Below are 26,972 nucleotides of genomic sequence, written 5' to 3' on the forward strand. Positions count from 1 at the left end.
AAATTTTTTTTAAGGACTCTTAAGAAATTAAGAAATCCCAGTTCTGTCTAGGCCTTGCTTTGGGGCTATGCCATAGTGATAGGGCCCATTCAATTTCACTGTATTATTATTGTTGTTGTTATTGTTTTATTGCATGTTTATTCCACCTAATAAAAATCTGTCTAAATTTTATTTAGGTGGTTCACTAAAATGGTGATTCCTTCGGTGGTTTATTAAAATACCAAAATTAAAACAACTAGTTAAAACCATTTTAAACCGTTAAAACAGTCATCAAAATACCTGGCTAAAGAGGTGCCTCTATAGAGCTCTCTTAAAACCCAGCAGAGAGAGCAAACCTCATACATTGGCTGGCAGCATGTTCCAAAGCCTGGATTCGGCTACAGAGAGGACCAATTTAGTTGGTGGTAACTGTGGATCTCTCTAGATGACCTTAACAAGAAGCGGGATCATGTAGAAAAAGGCAGTCTCTTAAATAGTCTGGGCCCAAGCTTTAGAATTACCAGCACTTCGTGTTTTTTTTACCCAGAAGTGTACTTGAAGCCAGTGCAATGATTTCAGCACTAGAGTAAAATGTGTTCTCTGTTGCCCCAGAGACCAACTTGGCTGTTGTATTTTTCACCAGCTGAAGCTTCCAGACTATGTACAAAGGTAGCTCCATTTAGAGCACAGTCCAATAGTCAAGCCTGGAAGTTACCACTGTGCATTATTAATGAAACTGTTCCAGGGTTTCCAGCTGTGCATTGTTACCACTGTGCATTGTTAATGGAACTGTTTCCAGGGTTTCCAGCACTCCAAATGAGCTTTTGGGTTAAAGTGGGAAGCAGCGTGACTATATGGAACAATACAGTGTCAATTTGTGCAAAGTTTTGGTCTGGAAATGAGGAGGAGACAGAAATATGGTACAATCAGATTTAATTAGGGATAATCGGAGTACAGGACAATAAAAAGGTTGGTTAGACAAGGTGAGGAGGCAATAAAATCTTAACTAACAGTATTAACTAGAGTCTCACATAGAGGCATTGTAGCTGAAGGTCCAAATTGTCGATTGAATCAGCTTAAGGCTTTGTATGAGAAAGGACCAAGATGTAGATTTCAAAAGAAAAGAGAGAGAGAAGGGAGCACGGAGATTTAAAAGGGATAGGAACTTAGTATTACCAGTCCTGATCCATTGGTGCATTGGATGCACTTGTAGGTTGGAGTGCACAGGTAGATTTCCTTGCCGGGGCAAAGCAGAAAGCAGGAAAAGGAAAAGGCAAGTGGTGCAAATTTGTTACCTGCAAGCTAAGGAACCAGGATAGTATAGTATTTGGTTCCAGGATTGGTCCAGGGTTGTCCTCTGAGTTCTCTGTTCTGCTTTCCCTTCTTCATCTTCTGATTTTCCTCCTCTTGACTATGTGCTTGAGTCAGGAATACAAATAGGTAAAATCATGACCTGGAGCAATCCATGGTCAGGCATCCTGACTGCAGTGGCTGATACTCATGTGTAATAAAGAAGTTCATGTTTGCATGAACCAATCAAATGGGTGTGATCTTTAAGAAACAAAGGATGGAATGGCTGGTCGAGGGGTATGTGTAGAATACTGAATGAGTGAACTCAAAAGCTTTGTCTGAGACCAAGATGTCTCTTCCTGGGAGGGAGAGAGGTTTTCTCTTCCTGTTAACAATCCTAGCTCTGGGTCCTTGCCAGCTCATTAACGTTGTGATAAGAGACTGGGGGTGTGCCATGCTTATCTGGGTAGTTTTAGGAGTGATTAGTGAGGCTAATCCCATTGCAAAGGGAGTTAGCTATTTTGCTTGTGACCCAGTTCTGCTTGCTAGCTTCCTCGTTATTGCAAAAGAGGCCATGGTCATTTGTTATTCTGACCTTGGGCAGCATTGCCCCATGTTTGCTTTTACCAAGTGACCAGATTGCATAGTTTGCCAAATATGGGCATGTGCAGAGTTCATGATCCTGTGAGCTCGGGTAGCCAAGATGGAGGTTGCAAGTCTGCAATTCCAAATTACATAGATGGGTGCCATCTGGGAGCCCCCAAACAAGCTGCTTTGGTTGGTTTATGGGAGCCCCCAAACAAGCTGCTTTGGTTGGTTTATGGGAGCCCCCAAACAAGCTGCTTTGGTAACAGCATGTGCACCACTGTTTGGAGGTAATTTCTTCCAGGAATGGGCACAGATGGTGTATCGGCTAAAGCTGATAGAAAGCACTCATGGTCATTGCCTCAATGTGAGAAACTAGGCAGACATGGATCCAGGAGTACTCCCAAACAGTGTATCTGTTCCTTCTGGGGCAATGTAATTCCAATCCAGGACAGGCAGTTCTATCTAATCTCTGCACTTACGAGCCTCCACAATGAGCACCTCCATCTTGTTTGGATTCAATTTCAATTTATTATCCTTCATCCAGCCTGTTACTGCCTGTAGGGAAAACTACCCTAGTACCTGATGAAGCTGTCATAGATAAATAGATTTGGGTGTCATCAGCTCTAAATCTGCTGATGATATCGCCTGGTGGTTTCATGTAGTTATTAAAATGCATTGCATACAAAATGGAGCCCTGAAGGGACTCCATATAGTAGCTCTACTCTGGAACCTTCCTGAGAGATGGTAGCAAAACCACCACACAGCAGTGTCTGCCACTCCTAATCCGTTCAAGTGAGATCCAGAAGGATCCAGAAGGATCTCATGGTTGATCGTACTGAAAGCCACCAAGAGATCAAAAGGACCAGCACTATCACACTCACTTTGTCTGTTCCTAATTGGAGATCATAAATCAGGCTGACCAAGGAACTAAGTGCATATAATTTGCACTTCATCTTTAGACAAAATAAATAAATAGCTGTTAGTCAAGCGGGGGTTGGGGCGGGAACCTAGTCTTGCCAGCAGAAAAACAATATGCATGACAGTTCTCCCACTCAGACTTCATTGTTTTTGCTGTGTACCTTAGTTAGATTGCTAACTTTTGCACTTGTTTCCTCCCAGGAATGGACAAAATGCGGGGTGGGGGAGATATGGGCTCTTTTGAATTCCAGTGTTAGTAACTCTGAAATAGAGTGACTGAGAAAGATGTGAGGTGTGTATTCAAATAACTCATATCTATATGTATTTTTGACATAAGCTTGCAGTCTGAGACTGCTGATATCTCTCTGTATAGTGTGGCTCTTAAAAAAATTAAATGGGCACTGTAGCAAGGTGTTAAAACTGCATTTCATCATTATAAGCTCTGAACATTTGTATCAGTCATAAAATCCAAACCAGTTGTCCAATCGGCCTCTAATTTGGCACAGAGCAATTGGGTGACAAGTTCCAGCACTCCTCTAAATTTCATGCAGATCTGTAGAGAAATTACCATGCAGCTGATTGAAAATAGATATAGATTAGCTCTGCCGTAATAAGTATGTTCTTTCTTGTGGTAAAAAGTTCTCATTGCATTAATACTGCCTTCTATTATACGATTTTATCTTTAGTTCTACTCTCATTTGTCCTGAAGTGTAGCATTCTAATATTTGGTTTTGAATTACTAAAGAAAAATGAAGACATAGCTAAAACTCTTTGTTAGCTGATAGATTTTTCTTTATGAATTTAACTAAGGGCTTGCCACAAGGAGGAGCTAAAGTATCAGGCTGATTGTACTGTATGACCACAAAATTTCTGAAAGAGCAAATAAACACTAAACCTCCACAAGAATAACAAAAATACAGAGCATCTGGGGAGGATGTTTTGTGCTAATTGACAGGATGACATAAAATTAGCACCTGGCATACTCTTAGAATTGAATCAACACGTGTGTTGATTCCAGAAAGGGAGAAGGTGTATGCTCTGTTATTGGAGTAGTTCAAGAATTGGGAGCATCAAAGCTAAGGTTGCCTTCTCCCTGGTATCACCGGGTATTTACTGGATTTTAAGCATGTTTCCCAGTACCCGCTTAGGAAACACTTGCCCGAATTCCCAGCTTTCTTTCTTTCTTTTTTTAAAAAAGCAAGCTAAGTTCTAGCCCTTGTAGAAGTGGAGTTAAGGAGCAAAATGTGTGGTCACTATTCTGTTCAACCACTGGACTTGGAGAAAGGCAAGTAAAGCACAGGAGAGTATGTAATCCACTGAGGAATGTTGCCTTTGTTTTTTGTCAGCAGGGGATCCGTAGAGGGCAGTTGTAATGGCTTGATTTTGATGTAAATCACTGCCTATCTGTATATTGTAATATTTAAGGTTTTTGGCTTTATAGTGTCTTTTTTGTTCTATTTTGTTCAATGTCTTTTTTGTTCTATTGCTCCTATTAATATATATATATATATATATATATATATATATATATATATATATATATATATATTATTTATTACATTTATATCCCGCTCTTCCTCCAAGGAGCCCAGAGCGGTGTACTACATACTACATAATATCTCAAACTTAGTGTGGTCTTCATTTATTTTGTTTGTTTTAAAAAATTTTGCTTTAAGTCACCATGAATTCTCCCTGCCCCCTTCTCTTTTCCAGCCTATACTAGTACTCTATCAAAAGGAGTTATTTTGGTGTTACATTTTGTGTACTAATCTCAGGATGTAAATAGTGACCGTGACAAGGCTCAAGCACGAAAGCCTTAATCCCTAGTGCCAATTTTGTAAGGTCAGTTATAGATTTTAGTGGTGATGAAAATGTACTCGCCACTGCTCCTCAGCATGAGTTTTGATATCTTAACCAATCTTATCTGGTATCTTCACTTTCACCAATAAACAGCATATTTAAATTAGTATATTTAAACCAATAAACAACATATTGTATTCACCAATAAATAGCATATTCAGGTATTGGAAAATAGAGTGAGGTGGTAGTCTGCAGTTGGTGGGGAATCCATGACAGCACTACGCACAGCTAATAAGACAAGGTTAAAAACTGAATTTATATATTACAAAGTGTTGGGATAAAAAGTCTGGGTGTTTTATGCTCAGGTAAATTATCAGGTAAAGAGATCTTCCCCAACTATTGTTGGTAGATATCCAGAGCAAGTACAAGTCAACTGGGCATGCATCAGTTAATTTGCATTACATGCAAATTATCTGCATACATGCAAATTAGGGTGCCCGGATTTGAAGAGCTTGAATAAGGCAGCCCTAATCAAACCCCTTTGCTATAGGAATTCAGCTGAACTGAAAATGTTGCTGGTTTTAGCTCTACCAGTACCTGAGATAATTTTTTTAAAAGTCTTTGGCATATCTGTTTGCAAATAGGTATGAGGGAACATGGGCTACTGCAACAATGAAATACAATCAAATTGTTGATATTAATGTCATATTTGATTATTGGACAAAAGAACATAAGAACAGCCCTGCTGGATCAGGCCCAAGGCCCATCTAGTCCAGCATCCCGTTTCACACAGTCGCCCACCAGATGCCACTGGAAGCCACAGGCAGGAGTTGAGGGCACACCCTCTCTCCTGCTGTTACTCCCCCACAACTGGTACCCAGAGGCACCCTGCCCCCAAGCCTGGAGGTGGCCTAGAGACCTCTGACTAGTAGCCGTCAATAGACCTCTCCTCCATGAAATTATCCAAAACCCTCTTAAAGCCATCCAGGTTGTTGGCTGTTACCACATCTTGTGGCAGAGAATTCCACAAGTTGATTATGCGTTGTGTGAAAAAGTACTTCCATTTGCTGGTCCTAGATTTCCTGGCAATCAGTTTCATGGGATGACCCCTGGTTCTCTGTCTGCTGGTCCTAGATTTCCTGGCAATCAGTTTAATGGGATGACTCTTGGTTCTAGTGTTATGGGAGAGGGAGAAAAATTTCTCTCTATCTACTTTCTCCACCCCATGCATGATTTTATAGACCTCTATCATGTCTCCCTGCAGTTTTCTTTTTTCTAAACTAAATAGCTCCAGGTGTTGTAGCCTAGCCTCATAAGAAAGGTGCTCTAGGCCCTTGATCATCTTGGTTGCCCTCTTCTGCACCTTTTCCAGTTCTACAATGTCCTTTTTAGATGTGGTGACCAGAATTGTACGCAGTACTCCAAGTGTGGCCGCACCATAGTTTTGTATAAGGGCATTATAATATTAGCAGTTTTATTTTCAATCCCCTTCCTAATGATCCCTAGCATGGACAGTGCCCAGAGCACTTAGTAATTTCCATAGCTAAACTTCTCATGTTGCAGCTCCCAGTCAGATGATCTGCCCTTTATACAGATTTATTGCTGTATAAAGGAATATCCTAGGACTCTCTCCTGTTCCTAGTGCATTTATTGGGCAACTTAGGGGTAAGGGGGAACTTTAACCCTTTTGTCCCTTCATGGTCCCAGTCTGTCTCAGCCTACCCATGGCTACTATTTGCCAAGGGAGGAAGGCTGCCATTGATGCTTAGAAGAATGAGTACTCAATGATTAATTACCAGGGATGTGTGAATTGATTCGGGTACAAAATGATTTGTACCCGAATCTAGCTGATTCAGGTGATTTGTAGACAGAACACACTCTTCTGCCCCCAGAACTCTTTTTCTGCCCTGAATCTGCCACAAAGACACACCAACAAATTGTTAAAAACCACCCCTTTGCCTAATTTCTTTGAAATCTCAGTGGTGGCTTCCTTCCACCCATTGGGCACTACCACCCACCACAACCTGCTCTGGGCCACCCTGGTGCTCCCCACATGGAGTTATAACTAAGGCTGCTGAAATCCCCTTTATTCCCTATGGGGGAAAGCTTAAAGAAGTGTGATTTTAAAAAATCACCCCTTTGCCCAATTTCTTTGAAATTTGGGTGGTAGCTTCCACTCATTGGGCACTACCACCCACCCCACTTTTTTGCCCCCGGAACCCCTTTTTTTGCCCTGAATTGATTCAGATTTGCAAAATTTATGTACAAATAGAATCGGGGGTTATTTGGCGGTGGGGGCAGATTCAGACCAAAAACAAATTGGGGGTGATTCGGTTTGGGTACAGATCAAATAGAAAAAAATCAATTCATGCACATCCTTACTAATTACACAACATAATGTCTAATTCATCCCTTACCATTCATCAATAAACTTCATATTCTGTATTCCAATAGATTTGTGCCAGGTGGTGTTTATGAGAGAACTGAAGAAAGCAGGATGATTCAGATGAAGAAAGACAGCATTTCCTTCTCTCTCTTGTATCTGTATTTTATGTTGGAGGAAATAGACCTAACACACACCATAAGTGAGCATCCCCTATTTTGCCAAGTATAACAGATGGACAGACTTTGACCGGACAACACTGCAGCTTTCTTTCCTGATTACATAATGGATGCTCCATTATGTATCCTGAAATCCCAGTAACTAGACATTTGCATGTGTGGCAGAAAGGGGAGGCAGAATGGGTTGGTTGGAAACATTGGTTTTGCCTTGTGCAACGTTGGCCAGAAAGTCTGTCTTAGGATTTAGCCATTGCAAAAAGGACTTACTTCTGAAACATGCATAGGATTCAGTTGTAAGGTTTTTTTAGTTGACTAATGTTTAGTTTTGCCAGAAGGCAAACAGTCTGATTATCCCTTAATGTAATAGCTTTTCTGACTGACTGTGATAGAAAGTTGTCTTCATTTTCAGTTGCTTTCCTTACATCTGTTTAGGTGACATAAAATCAAAGGATGGCCTGACTGGCCTTCAATTTCTTTAAACCAGCGCAAGAGCAATTCATATTTCCTTTTTACCTTTTAAAAAAAATTAACACTATAGAAAGTAGTATTTTGATTTGGTCAAATATCCCACAGTACCTGTGTTCCAGTCCGTTCCATTTGCAGGGACATTTTCCATTCTCTGATTATTTATTTAGTATATTTGTATACTGCCCCAAACTCATACCTCTGGGTGGTTGGTTTGTTTGTTTTATTTAATATCTATAGTTTGCAACAAACATAAAACAAATTAAAACAGTTTATTATTTATTTAACATTTATTTATTTAACATATTTTTATACCTTGCATCTCTGGGCGGTTTACAAGAAGATAAAAACAACATTAAAACATTAGTTAAAAACAAAAACAAGAAATTTAAAAGACAACAATTTTAAAACAATATTCTAAAACATCAGAAACAATCAAACCACAATTCAGGTTGTCAAACTTGGGTGAATAAGTGCATCTTGAGAGTCTTTTTAAAAGCTGTGAGAGATGGGCAGACTCTTATTTCAGCAGGCAGTGCATTCAAAAGTCTTGGGCCAGCAGCAGAGAGGGCTTGTCCCCGAGTTGCTGAACCTGCGGTTAATTTTTATAACCACGAATCACACTGTAGACATTTGTCCAACTGCAGCCTGGCAACCTTTCAGGGCAGGGAAGCCTCTCCCTCTTCCTGGTCTGCTGAGGCCGCATTCCAGCAAGCTCTGTAGCCCTCGCATTGCCAGACTGTGATCGAGGTAGCAGAACATCTCCACGGCCGCAGCCATTGGCTACAATCTTCAATGGGTATGCTGAGTGTGACCGTGCCTTTTCAGGATGGTCCACCCACCCTCGGCAGGGAAAGGAAAGTTAAATCCCTTTAAATACTGTGAAAGCCTTCACAGGCTGAAAACCAACCTGGTCACCACATTTTGCACCAATTGCAGTTTCCAGACTACGTTAAAAGGCAGCCCCATATTGTATACATTGCAGTCGTCGAGTCTGGATCTGGAGGTTGTCAGCATATGCACTAATGTTTTGAGGTCATTTATCTCAGAAATGGATGCAGCTGGTGTATCCGCCAAAGTGATTAGGCACACTCAAGTGCATAACTGAACATCAGCATATATTTTCTAACTTGAAGCATTTCAGAAATTTGCCCTACTAGGTGAATTTGAAGATTTACTTACTGAACAGAAATGCTGGAGCAAACTCTTCCCCCTGGGGTTCTATGGCAACATAACAGAACACAAAGCTAGGACTGCCTTTTCCATGACATTCATTAATATGACAAGTGTGAGACCCAGTGTGTTGTAGTGGTTAAAGTGTCAGGTTTGGACTAAGGAAAGTCTTTGGCTCATTACTATCTAGCCTACTTCACAGGGTTGTTGTGAAGATAAAATCTATACCAATCCACACTCTCCGGCAAAAGCGACCAAATATACAAAGGGCCACCCTATGATCAACTTCAGTGAGAAGTAGGTGAAAAAAGGCCACACCAAGGCCAATCAGGTGTGACCCCCCAAAAATCCTACTTGGCCCCAGAAGGCGACCATACAATGCTCACTGATGGGAGGGAGGGGTGTTCAGTCAGAAGCAACTGAGAATGAATGGCGGGAGCCCACTGCTTATGGAGCTGCTCCCGGGCCCCATTGTTTGGCCCATAATATGTGGCATGAGAGCCAAGATGGCAGCCCCATGTTTGTCTCCAGGGCCAGGAGCACAACCCCGCCCCGCATGGAGCTGCATATGGTGGTGGGGAACAGCATACTCCCTGAGCCTACTAATACAGTTATTTTTTTCCTAAGGATGCCAGTAACTTGAGAATTTTTGAGAGACATAATTTAATCATATACTAATGTACATTTTTGTTATGGTGATACATTTAGACTCTCAAATTTATACCATTCCCACCTGACTTGCATGCAGGTCATGGGAGGCTACTTAAAGGATTGAATGTGAAAGAGTAAAGTAAGAGCTAATTGAGAATGGGACTTTCACACAGAATAACTGAAAGAAACAGTTGCGAGCAAGGGAAGGCTGCAAACAGTTGTGAGACAGGTGTTTTTAGAGACCTTTGTTTAGTGACATTGCTGACGCTAAGTAGGATAGGATGTACAGGTGAAACTCAGAAAATTAGAATATCGCGCAAAAGTCCATTAATTTCAGTAATGCAAATTAAAAGGTGAAACTGATATATGAAACAGACGCATTACATGCAAAGCGAGATAAGTCAAGCCTTAATTTGTTATAATTGTGATGATCATGAAAACCCCAAATCCACAATCCCAGAAAATTAGAATATTACATGGAACCAAAAAGACAAGGATTGTAGAATAGAACAATATCGGACCTCTGAAAAGTATACAGTGTACTGTGCTTGATTGGCCAGCAAACATGCCTGACCTGACCCCATAGAGAATCTATGGGGCATTGCCAAGAGAAGGATGAGAGACATGAGACCAAACAATGCAGAAGAGCTGAAGGCCGCTAATGAAGCATCCTGGTCTTCCATAACACCTCATCAGTACCACAGGCTGATAGCATCCATGCCACGCCGCATTGAGGCAGTAATTGCTGCAAAAGGGGCCCAAACCAAGTACTGAATACATATGCATGCTTATACTTTTCAGAGGTCCGATATTGTTCTATTCTACAATCCTTGTCTTCTTGGTTCCATGTAATATTCTAATTTTCTGGGACTGTGGATTTGGGGTTTTCATGAGCTGTATGCCATGATCATCACAATTATAACAAATTAAGGCTTGACTTATCTCGCTTTGCATGTAATGCGTCTGTCTCATATATCAGTTTCACCTTTTAATTTGCATTACTGAAATTAATGGACTTTTGCACGATATTCTAATTTTCCAAGTTTCACCTGTATATGGCAGGGATTTTCAATTTGGAAATTGCTGATTTAAATAGATAAAGTTTCTTGACTAAGACGACTGACTGAAGCCAACAGGGAAGCCCCACCACTAAAGAGGCAACTCTTAGGGTTAGCACAGTTTAGAACTTGGTTGATTTTAGCTTCCAGTTCAGAAATGACTTGCCACTCAGTCCTCCTCTGCTGTCATTTGCTCATTCCTGATGAAAGTCATGCTTGTGATGATCAATTCCACTTGGAATTCTGTGGGGTGGAAAAAGAAAGAAACAGATGGAGAGGAAGACAGACTAGAGCAGCAGTAGGCAACCTTCACTCTCCAGCTGTTGTGGAACTGCAACTCCTGTCACACCTAGCTTACCTTTTCCTGATCTGGTGCATCCTTCTGTTCATTTGTTTCATGTAGACATTGTACTTACACTGCTCCACTATGGTCTGTTGTCAAAGCAAGAGGTGTCCGGGGTCAACAAAGTTTTTGTCCCCAACCAAATATGTGTGATTGCCAAGGTTCTTCCATTCACTCAAGCCTTCCTGTGCCTCAGAAATGTAAGATCATCTCTTTCCTTTCTGCTCCAAATTTGTGTTGGAGATGAACTTCCACTGCATTGACCTTTTGCACCAACTGTCCTAATGACCACTAGGGGCATTGGGAGTAGAGACAGTGAGTCAGGGTCTCCCTATCTGTCCCTACTCTATGACCCCTGAACTGACTCTGCAGCACTTCCTGTGCTGAGTCACAATCCTTCCTTTCCTCCTAGAGAGCAGATGGGAACATCTCTCTCTGTCTGCTTAACTATCCACTATGTAGTCCTTTAGATTAGATATAGGTCTTTCCTGTCTAAGTGTATTTAACCAATAAATGTTTAGAGTTTAGTCACACAAGGATCTCCATTTGCTTTCTCTAAATAGCTGCAATATCCAAACCATCCTCTGCTACCTACTCTGTAACTGGAGTGTGTGCTCATTCCTTAGTGCTCTGCTGTTTTACATATTGTGGGTAAAAATCAACAACCTCTAACAATTTGGAGCAGGGCAGAAGTTTTCTAACCCTCTTCTCCAACTTGGAGTTGAAAAATAAGCTCCAGTTGGGAGGATAATTTCTGCCTTTCACCAGCTTCAAGCTGAAGAGGAAAGTAAAGACTTGGAGAACAGCAGCAAAACAAGCTTCAGGTTTCCTTTTCCTCTCTGGAGATCGAGGCTGTGGCTTGTTGGTTTGACCTTTTGACCATTTTGGAAATGAAGTGGCCAAACAACCCCAAGTTTTCTGCCCAAAATTACATCTGGAGAAAACAATCTTGCAATTGCTCTATGCTTCTGAGGACTTCAGAGGACCCTGCATAACTGAGGTGACAATAGTTGCTCCTCTCTACAACTCCAGAGTTGGGAAGTGTTAATGGAACTATTCTGGAATGCTGGTGTAACATCCCAAGACTACTTTTTGGCTTGCGTGGGGAATTTGTGAGGCTAGAGTGAACAGTCCATTACATTATCAATTTGTGCAAAGCTTTGGCCTGGAAATAAAGGCTTGAGATAGGAATGTGGTACAATCAGATATATTTAAAGATTTTGGGGGTACCGGAAATGATAAAAGCAATAAAACTTTAAGGCAATTGATGAAAGCAATAAAACTTTAACTAGCAATGTAAATCCCTGCTAACTTGGCAAAGAGCCACCTTTTAACATGGCGATTCTCTTTATTTAGCAGGGGGAGAGTAACTGGCCCTATCCATCCCCAGCACGGTACCTCCAGTGACTGTTGCTGGTGTCCATCTTAAGTTTCCTTTTAGATTGTGAGCCCTTTGGGGCAGGAATCCATCTTATTTATTTATTATTTCTCTGTGTAAATCACCTGGAGCCATTTTTCAAAGGGCAGTATAGAAATCGAATGAATGAAATGAAATCCGGAGTTTTTAGCTGTTCGAATGTTTAATTGGTTTTATTCTGTTTTTATAGTTTTGTTTTTAATTATTAACTGGTTTTAATTTTTTTTATTCTGTTGTAAACTGCCCTGAGCCATTTTGGAAGGGTGGTATATAAATCAAATGAATGAATAAAATCAAAGACTCACAAAGGTTTTTGCTTAAAGGTCCAAATTGTTATTATAACAGTGTAAGGCTTGCCATAGAGAGAGGACCCGGAGTGCAGAGTTCAGATTTAGGAAGGAGGGGCGAGAGAGAGGATTGTTAGTATACCTTCTTCCAATTCCATCAGAATGTCTGACAAGAGTGACACCCTTGCAGGATGGGGAATGCTGGGGTCTTCTTTCGCAGAGGCCAAGCAGAAAAACAGGGTAGAGGAGAGGCAAGCATGCCATTCACAAGCCAGGGCTCCAGGAAAGTGGCTGTTTTCAGGGAAAATCCTGGGGAGGTCAGCTCTCTAAGGCAGCCAAGTGGTGTGTGGTTTGAGTCAAAAGAGAGATCCAAACCAGTTGCTGGAAGCAAAGCTGGTTCAATGGCTGTGGTAGATGGAATTGCCAGAGCCAAAGCACACGTGGGTGGTGGGTCTGAAGAAGGAGCACACCATTGAGTAGGGCTCAGGGCAAAGACGTGCCTTTGGGCCAAGCATGGGTCACACGTCCTGATTGCAGGGAATGATATCATGGTTAACAAAAGAATACATGTACATGTTGTATGATTTAATCATGGTTTAATGTATGCAGTCTGGAAAGACAATAAAGTGAACTGATTTGAAAAACCTGAATGGGACGTAGTAAATGGGCTAGTTAAAAGCTTTTCTCATAGGTCAGGAAGAACTTCTAGATGTGGAAACCAGAATGCTTTTCACGCTATCGAGCCTTTTCCCTGGTCCAAGCCAGACCATTAATGCTGTGATAGTGAGGAAGGACTGATACAGCCTTATCTAAGCTCCTCTTGAGATGATTAGTTCAACTAATTCTTTGTGCCAATGACAAGAGGAATTTTGCTATTCTCTTGAGAAACAGCCCTTCTCCTCAACTCATTTCTTACTCAGCCGTTTCTTACTCATCCTTCTACATGTTGCAAGACAGAGAGGGGCATGAAGGATACCTTTCAGTCACACGTCATACTTGACCTGGGGTAAAGTTGCCCATGCGGCTTGTGTGCTAAGTGACTATCTGAGAGTTTGCCAAATATGGGCATGTGGAGGGTTTGTGGTCCCACATGTCCAGATAGCCAAGATGGAGACTGCAAGCCTGCAGTTACAAACCATATAGAGTGGTGCTGCTTGTAGCCCCCCCCACCCCCCCCAGGGCAGGCTGTTCTTGTAACAGAAGACTGCTGGTGCTGCTCATAATTGCCAGAAAGCAACCACCCACAAGCCACTGCAAATAAAAGTGTGGAGATCTGAAGGTGACCATGCCAGAACATGCCCAGAGGTAGTCAATGCTAGCAGAGGAGGGTGGAGGTTGTGCAGTACACAATCGATTAAGAACAGTTATATGGAACATGTGCTTTCCACAATGGGCACTATTGTGGAATATAAATGAATAAAAGTAACTTACTGTTGATGTTGTAATGGCATAGCATCAGTGTAAATTAAGTTTGACATGTCTTGTGGTGACTTCCATAACTATATAAAACAGAATCCAGAGATACTTCAAGAAGTCTTAGCCACCAAAATTATGTATTTGACAGCAAATACACACTTTATGGAATATAATGTGAGGGACTTATTTTGCAATTTTTCACCTGCTTATTTTTAATTTTAAAAATAGTGGATATCAACATCAGACACAGGTGGACCTCAGTACTCATGGTCCTGATATCCACAGTTCTGCATATCCGCAGTTGTGCAATTGACACTTAACCTTGGCATTCATGGTAAATGAAAGGATAAAAAACTGTGGTTCCTAGGTGGCCAGAAATGACCTGTGAGGACATTCGCAAGCACCATTTTGTGGCTCTTTTTTGGGGGGGGGAAAGAAATTTCCTTCCATGAGTTTTCATGGGGAGATGGTGGTATTGTGGCTTTTGGAGAGCATTGCTGAACAGCTGGAGACCCATAGAACACAGCATGGCACTTTCTTTCAATTATTTCTTCAGTTTTCAGCCTCCGCCCCCTCCAGGTACCTAATCCGCCAATTCCCATTGTTTCAATGCCTCATTACCCATAATTTCACAATCCATGGCTTCAGCCAAGAATGGAACCCCCACAGAAAACAAGGCCCACCTGTATTTCCTATCCTTATGTAAAACAGAAAGGTATGGAGCTCATGTGGAAGGTAAGAAGTAGTGAGCTGGAGTTAGGGATGTGTAGAAACCCACTTTTGCCAGTTCAGCTTTAATCTGGATCACATTTGAGTAGATCCGGCTTGGTTTTGTGCTGAGTTGAGCCAGACCCAGTTTGAATTGGAACTAAGTGGGTTTGACCAGCTTGGAGCTCTACTGGTAAAGGAGAATCTGGTGAGGATTCCCCTTTACCAGTAAAGGGGCAGAGGGACTTCCCCAAGTGTAGAGAAGGTGGGAGGGGAGTAAATAACTACTTACAAGTCTACTTGAGGGGCGCCGGAGGTGGGTGGTCATGCAAATGGCCTCTGCACATGTTCTGAGGTCACTAAAATGTCCTCCATGTGTGCACAGAGGCCCGAACCTCTGTGGGGGATGATGCTGCCTCCCACTCTGTGTTGGAAATTCTCTGTGGTGAGAGAATCCCTTTTTCAATATAGCAGAGTGCACAGAGGCACAAACACAGCGGATTTAGTTATGCATGCATGTGTGCTAAGAGTAAAGTAACTTGGAGCCAATTGCTAGTTTCAAATAAATATAAAAGGTATTTATTAAGGAACTCCATTCTAGATAGGAAAGTGAGGATTTAGGATCTCTAATCTATCTATCTAAATGGATGCAGATGGATTCACCATCTTCTCTGCACATATGGTGCAGGGCAAGAGACTTGCCATGTTGCAAGGTCAACAGCCAGGTAGGAAGAGAGAGAAGGAGGAAGGAAGTTGAATCCCCTAAGATTAGCAATCTACATTTCAAAGGGATAGCATCAGAGCAGCAGGAAGTGATGACCAAATGTCTTTGACCTTCTAGCCCTCTGACTTACTAGTCTGTCCTCCACTGTCTGAGGCAAAGAGACAGCGCAAAGTCCTTTCCTTCCAACACCCCCTCTCGTTGTCTCGTGACTCAGTTCACAATATTCATTTTCTCTCTCAGCTTTTCAAAGCAGGGTCTTGGTAGTGGCTTAGTGAGTAAGTCTGCGAGCATTTCATTTGTCGGGCAGTAGAGCAACTTGATTAGTCCATCTTTCTGCAGACTTCTCACTACATGGTACTTCACATCAATATGTCTGGTACTCCTCTTTACATCTTCTTGTTTGGAGAGTTGAGTGCAGCTTTGGTTGTCTTCATACACTGGTATGGGCTGTGGTACATCTGTACCTAGGTCCTTCAGTAGTTGACACAGCCATTGTATCTCGTGACAGCCCTGTGCAGCTGATACATATTCTGCTTCAGTGGTTGATGATACTACTATGTCTTGTTTTCTGCTTGACCAGCTTATCGCTCCATCTCCATAGAAAATTATGTGACCACTGGTGGATTTCCTGTCTGTTATATCTCCACCCCAGTCTGCATCTACGTATGCTTCTAGTTTTGGTTCACTATTAGCTGGCAGCTTGAGCTTAAAGTGTGCAGTACCCTTTAGGTACCTAACAAGTCTTTTCATTGCATTCCAGTCCTTGACTGTTGGTGATGCAGTCTTTCTACAAAGTAAACCAACTGCTGTACTAATATCTGGCCTAGTGAGTGTACTAATGTATAAAAGCTTACCCAATGCTTCACGATATCTATGGTTGTCAGATAGTGGCTCAGTTTGATCTTCTTGCTTTATGTAGTTCACTTCCATTGGAGTTGGTGTAGGATTTGCATTTTCCAGTCTGAGCAAGTTTATCAAGTCTTTAATTTTCTGTTCTTGGTTGATCAGGAAACTTCCATCTTTCTCTCTTTGTACTTGAATGCCCAAGTAGTGTGCAATGTTGCCAAGTTGCTTGACTTCCACTTCTTTGTTCAGATGATCCATTATTCCTTGCTGTCATCTGGATTTTCATAGGCAAAAATCAAATCATCAACATACGCCAAAATGTAAGTCCATTTCCCATCTCTGCATCTCGTGTACAGGCAGGGATCAGCTTCACTTCTTTTGAAGTTTGCTTGAAGCAGCATATCATTCAGTTTTATATTCCATGCTCTGGCAGCTTGTTTTAAACCATAAATGCTCTTTTGCAGTTTGCATACATAGTCCTCTTTGCCTTCCTGTAAGAAACCTGGTGGTTGTTGCATGTAAATGTCCTCTTCTAGTTCACCATGCAAGAATGCAGTTTTCACGTCTAGGTGCTCAACATGCATTCCTTTGCTAGCAGCAATACTTAACAGAGTCCTTACTGTGGTATGTTTAACCACTGGTGCAAAGGTTTCATCATAATCTTCTCCATATTTTTGTGAATATCCTTTTGCTACTAATCTGGCTTTGTAGCGCTGAATCTCACCATCAGCATCATGTTTGAGTTTGAAAACCCATTTGCAGCCAATAACTTTTCTTCCTTGTGGTAACTTAGTAAGAGTCCAGGTTTTGTTTTTCTGTAGAGCCTCAAGCTCTTCAATTGCAGCCTGTTTCCACTTCTGGGCTTCTGGTTGTGGTAGCTGGGATATTTCCTCCCATGATGAAGGTTCTGGTTGTTCCGCTGTTCTTGCGAGGTAGGACAGCCTCAGAGCTGGAACACCTCTGTTTGAGCGCGTTGATCGCCTCACCTCACCCTCTGTGGTCTCTTCTATCACCTCAGGTGCGTCTGGTGGATCGCTGGGGGTCTCTGTGTCAAGTGTGGTTGGATCTGGATCTGCTGTCTCCTCCTCCTCCTCAGTTCCTCTGAGATCAGGAAGCATAATCCAGTCATCAGGGTGCTTGGTCTGGTTGCTTGCTTCAGTGTAGGCCCCCTCTGAAGGTGTAGCTCTTTCATCCTCTTCAAAACACACTGCTCTGCTTATGGTTATCCTGTTGGTGTCAGGATCCAGAATTCTGTAGGCTTTGGATTGTGCTGCGTAGCCTACAAAAATCCCTTTTGTGGCCCTAGGCCCTAACTTAGTCCTTTTTTCCTTTGGGATGTATGAGTAAGCCGTGCTTCCAAAGACACGCAGATGCGTCATGGACGGCTTATGACCATGCCAAAGTTCATAAGGTGTTGTTTCAATAGGTTTTGTGTTCATTCTGTTGTGTATGTATGTAGCAGTCATGATGCCTTCTCCCCAGAATTTCTGTGGGAGGTGTGCGTCAGCAAGCATGCATCTTACCATGTCCAGTAGAGTTCTGTTCATTCTTTCTGCGATTCCATTTTGGGGCGGGCAGTAAGGCACCGTAGTTTGATGCACAATTCCATGTTCTCTTAAGAACTGCTGTGTAGCATTGGACATGTATTCTCCTCCATTGTCTGTGCGCAGGATCTTTGGCTTCGAGACAAATTTGTTGCTTGCCATCGCCACATATTGTTTTAATTTCTCCAGCATCTCTGATTTTTCCTTCAGTAAATAAACACACGTGTATCGTGAGAAATCATCTGTTATAGTTAGAAAATATTTATGATTACCTATGGTTGCTGGTAGTGGTCCAGATATGTCACTGTGGATCAGATCCAAGGGTCCTTTCGTCTTCCTTTCACTCTGCTTTGGGAATGGCTTGTTTACTGCTTTGAACTCGAGACAAGAAACACAGTTAGTTACAGTGTCACATGGTACAAAATCAATGCCATTAGCTAATCCCTGTTCCTTCATGTTTTGAATTGATTCAACACTTCTGTGTCCTAGTCTTCTGTGCCATAATTGTAAGCAGTTTCCATGCTGACACAACTTGGCTAGGTTCATTACATTAGGCTGGTATGCCTCAGGTCTGGACTGGGCTGGTCTTTCTCTGTCTGTAAATTGCTCTTCCACATGATAAAGACCTTGAAATTCCGAGCCCACAAGGCAAACTTCTCCATTCTGGGTAACAACACATTGTCCATTTTTAATATACAATTCACAGCCTTGTTGCTCTAGCTTGGATATTGAAATCAAGGAGCTTGAGAATTCAGGGATATACAAAACATCTCTCAGAAAAAATGGTTTAACAGATCCATCCAGCAATTTGCAATATAAAATTCCTTCGCCCTTTTTCTTTGCTTTAATTGTAGTATTATTGCCCAAATAAACAGTCTCTTCAGGAATATCAAACAGTTCAGTATAGAAACTTAGATTTTTAGAAATATGGACAGATGACCCAGAATCTAAAATCAGCTTTTCATTATTTTTCATTAAATTAACACTATAGTTCTTGTTGAAATGTCTGTCTGTATACTTGGAATCTCTATTTTCATTCTCCTTTGTTTGACTGATATTCCCAGACCTCCTGGTCTGATTCTTGGGACAATGCGCCACCCGGTGGCCAAATTCGTTACACAGGAAACACCTGAAGGCTTTGTTTCCAGCTGACCTCATTTCAGCACTGGCGGTCATGTGACCTCTCTCTCTGGGCTGAGTTTCTCTGGTGAAATCGGCTCTCTTTGTATGCAAATGTGAGGTGCCCATGCGGTTCCCTCTTGCAGCATTTCCTCCAGCATTCCCTCCCCATCTCGGGTTACGTCTGGAATGATCAATTGTTGCTTTAAGAGCAAAGTTGCTAGCCAGTTCACTTTCATAGCGTGAGTTTAAAAGGTTTCTTCGGTTAGCCTCCGAAGACAATGTTTCTACAGCCTTTTCAAAGTTTAGATTGGTGTGGGTTTCCAATTGCCCAATTATAGTGCTATAGGAAGCAGGCAAGCTCAAGAACAGAGTCTCCAGCTTTTGACTCTCTGTAAATTCCTCTCCTGCTTGTCTAAATTGGAAAAAGAAATCTTCCAAAGTCCCAATAAAAGTAGAGAAACAGTCCCCATCTTTATATTGGAGATCTTGCAATTTTCGGCGTAAATTAAACGTGTATGCCCATCCTTTCCTCATATGCATAGAATCTAGCTTGTTTAGCATCTCCTTTGAGGTTCCAAGATCACAAATAGCATAAAGGAAAGTTTTACTCACGGAAGCTGCAATCATCGCTTGTGATTTTCGGTCCTTAATTAGCCAGAGTTCCTTCTCCTTTTTTTCAGCGTCCGAGGTTCCATCTGGCGGGGGGTCTTCCTCAGTAACTTGGTGGAGTCCCTCTGCTTTCAGTGCAATCCTCAGTCGAGTCTTCCATTCCAAGTAATTATCCGCTTCCAGGATGGTAAGCCTGAGTTTTCCCTCCAGGTATGCAGCCATGCTCACCGGCTCCAAAAGGCAGTTGCTGTAGATTAGCAATTCAAAGTGTCCACGCTAGATCTCAATGGATCTCCTGGAACAAACCTAACTATCTAGTTGCAGCACACGCAGCTCAAAATACTGCTCCCATAACTGGCTGGAGCCCATAACCTGTTGGAAATTCTCTGTGGTGAGAGAATCCCTTTTTCAATATAGCAGAGTGCACAGAGGCACAAACACAGCGGATTTAGTTATGCATGCATGTGTGCTAAGAGTAAAGTAACTTGGAGCCAATTGCTAGTTTCAAATAAATATAAAAGGTATTTATTAAGGAACTCCATTCTAGATAGGAAAGTGAGGATTTAGGATCTCTAATCTATCTATCTAAATGGATGCAGATGGATTCACCATCTTCTCTGCACATATGGTGCAGGGCAAGAGACTTGCCATGTTGCAAGGTCAACAGCCAGGTAGGAAGAGAGAGAAGGAGGAAGGAAGTTGAATCCCCTAAGATTAGCAATCTACATTTCAAAGGGATAGCATCAGAGCAGCAGGAAGTGATGACCAAATGTCTTTGACCTTCTAGCCCTCTGACTTACTAGTCTGTCCTCCACTGTCTGAGGCAAAGAGACAGCGCAAAGTCCTTTCCTTCCAACACTCTGCAGCTGCTGCTGGTAGCACACGTCAGTAGTTATTTACGCCCTTCTGCCTGCTCTACCCTTAGAGAAGACCGCCTGCTCCTTTTTACTGGTAAAGGGGAATCCTCAATGGATTCCCCTTTACTAGTTGAGCCGACTCAGTTTGAACTGGTCCCGTTTCAGTTTGATCTTAGACTGGCTGAGGCCAGTACAGTTCAACCCTGAACCCGTATAGTTGAGCTGGTTCAATGTTGAGCCTGGCTCGAACAGAGCTGGCTTACAAACCCCTAGATGGAGTAGGCATGGATGGGCAAGTGTGACTAAGGTAGAAGGAAAAAGTTGACCTTGGCAAACTACTTTTCCAGGGTCAATGGCACTGGATTGCTGCCAAGCAACTTTAAAGATGATATTAGGGATGTTACTTAATTCATCTTTTGCTAACATTTTCAATGAAATACATGGTTTTGGACCTCTTCTGGCCCGGTGGGAAGGGTCTATGGATTCTATGGATTCTATGCATTCTGCAAGTTTGTGTAACCATATTCGAAATGTGTACTTAGCAATATGTTTTTGCACCAGCTGTTTACAAATACAACAAATATTTATATACTGCTTTTCAACATAAGTTCCCAAAGTGGTTTACATAGATACAAAATAAAAATAAAAATATAATGGCTCCCTGTCCCCAAAGGGCTCACAATCTAAAACAGAAACATAATTAGACACCAGCAACAGCCTTTGGAGGGATGCTGTGCTGGGAATGGAAAGGACCAGTTGCTCTCCCCCTGCTAAATAAAGAGAATCATCACTTTTAAAAGGTGCCTCATTGTTCAGTTATCATCAAGAGATACATGAAAATACTTGGTGTTGTGGTGGGTGGGAGAATGCATATTTTAAGAATCTGGAAATTGTAAACAGAAGAAAGTGGGATGGAATCAAATAAAGTATGAAACGTTCTGATAAAACAGAAATATCTACGCTTCCCTAAATTCGTCAGGGAATGGAAAGGAGGTCAGGACAGGATCTCCCTACTGTAATAGCTAATTGGGTAGGAGGTAGCAGTGAAGAGCAAGTATTCTTTTCTTGCTTAGATGACAATCTGAGCTGAAGAAGAACTATCGTAGGCATGGCTCCCGGTTCAGTATACAGACAAATTAAAATTCTATGTTAAACTAGACAAATATGAGTCTCTGAAATATTACTGAAATATTTCTTTCTTTAGCAAGCATATTCAGCAAACATTCCTCCCCCCCCCTTATTACTTTTTGCACACATCCTTTTTCCATTTCCTTTTCGTTTTTATTTCTTCTAGTAGTGAATTCAAGTGGTCTACCAGGTTGGAAGCTAAAGAGGTAAATATATTATAATATCATGGTTTATATTTGAGTGACTCCCCAGGTATGCAGAAGCCTTTGTCCATTTCCCCCTTTCATTTAACTTACCATCTCCAAAAATGACCCTGTGAGCTTACAAGTCCTATGAAATGGTGAGGGCTCTTGAAGCAGATGTCATCTGGTAGTGGTTGTTTTTTAAAAGAGGGAGAGTGTTGTAATACTCTAAATAGAAAATAAGGTGGAGAGAGAAATTGGTCCACTGAATCCCTAACAGCTCATAGCAAATATTCTTGAGGGAAGATTAAGGAGTGGGGGAGTCATGCTGAGGTATAAAAAGGAAAAGGGGGCAAAAACCCTTCTGAACTAAATGTTTCAGAGGGAGGAGTTAAAAAAAAAGACACAATTTCTCTCCTCCACTTTATAGAACTGCCACTCCTCATCCCTGATAAAGTTCTGTTACTCTGGGTTGGTAGCCAGCTCCCAAACAGACTCTAATAAGTAACAGGGGAAGACTTAAAAGGAATTGAGGGAACTGAAATCCTGCCCCCTCCTAAAAATTATGTTCTCTTGCAAGGCCCAAACACCCCTATAAATCCTGTTCAAGGTTCACTCGAGTCTGAACAAGAGTTTCCTGTTAGGAGACAGGGAATACCTTGCAGGTTTAGTTTGTGGTGGTTTATTTTTCACCTTGCTTGTCCGTAAAACAAAAAATTGTTCATGATGAAGTACATCCATTGGTAATTCTATCAGGCTGAAATTCATTTGTGTTCCTTCCTCCAGTGCCATCAGACCTTTGACCGTGACTTGTTGTCTTTCTATGAGACCATTACAGGCTGGAGAGCTGAATTCACTAATGAAAAATCATTTGCCAGATGTTTAACAGCAGCCAAAGAAGGTTGTCAGATGCTCACTGTCTTCAGGAGACATAATTTGTGTTTTGCTGACATTTCCAGAGGCTATTGTCTTTTATATCACATGTGTGGGTGCATTGATAGTTACCTGTTGTCTGTTGGCATTTTATAGGTTTTATTTACTTTTGATTAATACAGAATAGCTGATCTGCAAATACTCAGTTGCCATGCGTATCTTGTGCTGCCAGAATAGCTGCTGTGTGAATTGTGTAGCAGTGTAACTAAAGGCATCGTCCAATCCCATTTACTTTGTTGACCATATCTTTCAGTGATGTACCGTGTTAGGAGCATAGGAAGCTGCCTTATACCAAGCCAGGCCATTGGTCCATCTAGCTCAGTATTGTCTACACTCACCGGCAGTGGCTCTCCAGAATAAGAACATGGCCAACAAGGTGGCTAACAGTTCTGCCATAGACTTAAACCAAAAAAATGGTTGTTCCGGGAAAGTGGTCTAATTTGTGGGTCACTGTGTCGACACACTGGTGTGTAAGATCAGAGACCAGTATTTCCTAGCAGTAAAGGCAGGTAAAGTGTGCCGTCAAGTAGATTTCAACTCCTGGCACCCACAGAGCCCTGTGGTTTTCTTTTGGTAGAATACAGGAGGGGTTTACCATTGCCTCTTCCCATGCATTATGAGATTATACCTTTCAGCATTTTCCTATATTGCTGCTGCCCAATATAGTACCAGTGGGGATTCGAACCGGCAACCTTCTGCTTGTTAGTCAAGCATTTCTTCACTGCTCCATTTAAGGTGACTACAATGCCACAAATTCAGAGCTGATCCCAGACTAAGCGGTTCTGCAGCAATGTCTACTGGCATTATTGTACAAGACTCCTAGCAACTGCAGAACGCAAATGAAAGAAGCAGGGTTTCCCCATATTTTCCTCCTCTGTTTTCAGTTTCGTTTTCATAGTCTAGCACAGTGGTGCTATGCCATCTTTGCATCTTCTTGTTGGGCTTCGTTGTTGCTCTGGATGAACTAGACTGAATCCTAAAACACACCAACTCTTGTATGCTGGATGTTGCAAGGAAAGATCAATGCTTGAAAATGGGTTTTATTTCAAAGAAGCTTGTCCATACAATAAGAATGGAGTGCTTGATAAGCTTCTGAGGAAGCCCAGAACACGATACAAAATCTGATTATATAGCAGATACCTCCCCCTGCCACTTGTAGAGATTTATATTTCTCCAAATATATCTAAGGAAATGACATGTTAGTTTAGTTGGCAGTTGGTGCTTCCTCAAATAAAGATAACCCCCATAGTCCAAGAGAAATAATCTAAGGTCATGTTCTCTTTGGAACTACCCTCTGCCTAAGGATACAGCATGGTTAAAGCACAAATCTGAAATTGCATTGCTTCTGTGTAGATTGGCACTGTATTATCCAGAGCATCCATTGGAGGACAGTAGAACACAGCAAATCGGGAGAGACTACATATTGATGTTCTAAAGGGTCATTTAAATTTGTTTAAAGAAGAAAATGCTTTTCTACATAAGGAAATATTGCTATCTGTCTTGATATTTGATTTACACACTCTCTCTTTGTTGTCGCCAGCTGTTTTCCTCCTCTCTGATTTGATTTGGTATCTTGACTGGAGAGATTTCTGCTGAATGGCTATGGACAATCACTTTATTTTATTACTCTTACATTCTGCTCTTCAGAGCGGCTTACACAAGATTCAGGCAGTGTTCTATCCAGGCACTAACTGAACTGAGAACCACTTGACTCAGAAAATGTGAGATCCATTCTCTGGATCCCAGCTGTACAAGGTTTGCAAAATGAATCTTGCTACTGATTTGACTGTGCTGATGATATTTACATGAATAAGAGTCTACTATTTCAGATAACTACATTTTTTAAAAAAAAATTAACAACACCTCCTTCAAACGCTCATTTTTGTGTGTGTTTGCTTTATCTTGGACTGACAGTTTAGAACATAAGTGCAGCCCGGCTGGTTCTGACTGCATAGCCATCAAATCCAGTATCCTGTTTCCCACAGTGGCCAGTCATATGCCTCTGGAAAGCCCAGGAGTGGAACATGTAGGCAAATAGCCCTCTCCTGCTGTCACTCCCCAGCATCCGCTATTCAAAGGCATCCTGCTCTGAATCTGAAGAAAAAATATAGCCATCATGCCTAGCAGACACAGATAGTCTTGTTCTCTTTGAATGTGTATAATAATCTTCCTTTTAAAGCCGTCACTACATCTTGTGGCACATCTTGTAACTGGACAGGAAGCAGAAGGTAGGAATAAAATGACAGTTTTCACAATGGTGAGAAGAAAGAAGTGGGGTCTCCCATGAATCTATACTGGGACCAGTGCTCTTTAGCTTGTTCATAAATGATCTAAAAGTTGGGGTAAGCAGCAAAGTTGCCAAATTTGTCGATGACACTAACCTATTTACAGTGAGGGAAATAAGTATTTGATCCCCTGCTGATTTTGTCCGTTTGCCCTCTGACACAGAAATGACCAGGCTATAATTGGAATGGTAGGTTTACTGTAGCTGTGAGAGACAGAATAACAACAAACAAGCCCTCAAAAGCCCAGTGCCCAAAAGTCAGTGATGGATTTGCATTGTAGTGAGGGAAATAAGTATTCGATCCCCTATCAACCAGCAAGATTTCAGGCTCCCAGGTGTCTTTTCACTATATGCAGGTAACGAGCTGAGATGAGGAACACGCTCTGTAAGGGAGTGCTCCTAATCCCAGCTTGTTACAGTACCTGTATAAAAGACACCTGTCCATAGAAGCAAGCAATCACTCGGCTTCCAAACTCACCACCATGCCCAAGACCAAAGAGCTGTCGAAGGATGTCAGGGACAAGGTTGTAGACCTGCACAAGGCTGGACTGTGCTACAAGACTATCGCCAAGCAGCTTGGTGAGAAGGTGACTACAGTTGGCACGATAACTCGCAAATGGAAGAAACAAAATAACTGTCAATTTCCCTCGGTCTGGGGCTCCATGCAAGATCTCACCTCGTGGAGTTGCAATGATCATGAGAACGGTGACAAAGCAGCCCAGAACTACACGGGGGGAACTTGTCAATGATCTCAGGGTAGCTGGAACCATAGTCACCAAGAAAACAATTGGTAACACACTACGCCGTGAAGGACTGAAATCTTGCAGTGCCCGCAAGGTCCCCCTGCTCAAGGCAGCACATGTACAGGCCCGTCTGCAGTTTGCCAGTGCACATCTGAATGATCCAGAGGAGAACTGGGCGAAAGTGTTGTGGTCAGATGAGACCAAAATCGAGCTCTTTGGCATCAACTCAACTCGCCGTGTGTGGAGGAGGAGGAACGTTGCCTATGAGCCCAAGAACACCATCCCCACCGTCAAACATGGAGGTGGACACATTATGCTTTGGGGGTGTTTTTCTGCTAAGGGGACAGGACACCTTCACCGCATCGAAGGGACGATGGACAGGACCATGTACCGTCAGATCTTGGGTGAGCACCTCCTTCCCTCAACCAGGGCATTGAGAATGGGTCGTGGATGGGTATTCCAGCATGACAATGACCCAAAACACACAGCCAAGGCAACAAAGGAGTGGCTCAAGAAGAAGCACATGAAGGTCCTGGAGTGGCCCAGCAAGTCTCCAGACCTTAATCCCATAGAAAATTTGTGGAGGGAGCTGAAGGTTTGGGTTGCCAAACATCAGCCTCGAAACCTTTCTGACTTGGAGAGGATCTGCAAAGAGGAGTGGGACAACATCCCTCCTGGGTTGTGTGCAAACCTCGTGGCCAACTACAAGAAACGTCTGACCTCTGTGACTGCCAACAAGGGTTTTGCCACCAAGTACTAAGACATCTTTTGTGAAGGGATCAAATACTTATTTCCCTCACTACAATGCAATCCATCGCTGACTTTTGGGCACTGGGCTTTTGAGGGTTTGTTTGTTGTTATTCTGTGTCTCACAGCTACAATAAACCTACCATTCCAATTATAGCCTGGTCATTTCTGTGTCAGAGGGCAAACGGACAAAATCAGCAGGGGATCAAATACTTATTTCCCTCACTGTAGAGTAGCAAAACCGAAGCAGGTTGTGAGGAGTTCCCAAAGGATCTCTCCAAAATGGGTGAGTGGGTGACAAAATGGTAAATGTGGTTCAATGTAAGCAAGTGTAAAGTCCACTTAGGGCAAACAACAACAACAACCACCCAACTTCACATACACACTGATGGGGTCTGAACTGTCACTGACTGACCAGGAAAGAGATCTTGGGGTCATGGTGGATAACTTGTTGAAAGTGTTGATTCAATGCATGGCAGTTGTAAAAAAGGCACATTCCATGCTAGGGATCATTAGGAAGGTGATTGAAAATAAAAATTCTAATATTATAATGCCCTTTATACAAATCTATGGTGAGGCCATGTTTGGAGTACTGTAT

The sequence above is a fragment of the Hemicordylus capensis genome, chromosome 6, assembly GCF_027244095.1.
Source record: "Hemicordylus capensis ecotype Gifberg chromosome 6, rHemCap1.1.pri, whole genome shotgun sequence".
NCBI lineage: Eukaryota > Metazoa > Chordata > Lepidosauria > Squamata > Cordylidae > Hemicordylus > Hemicordylus capensis.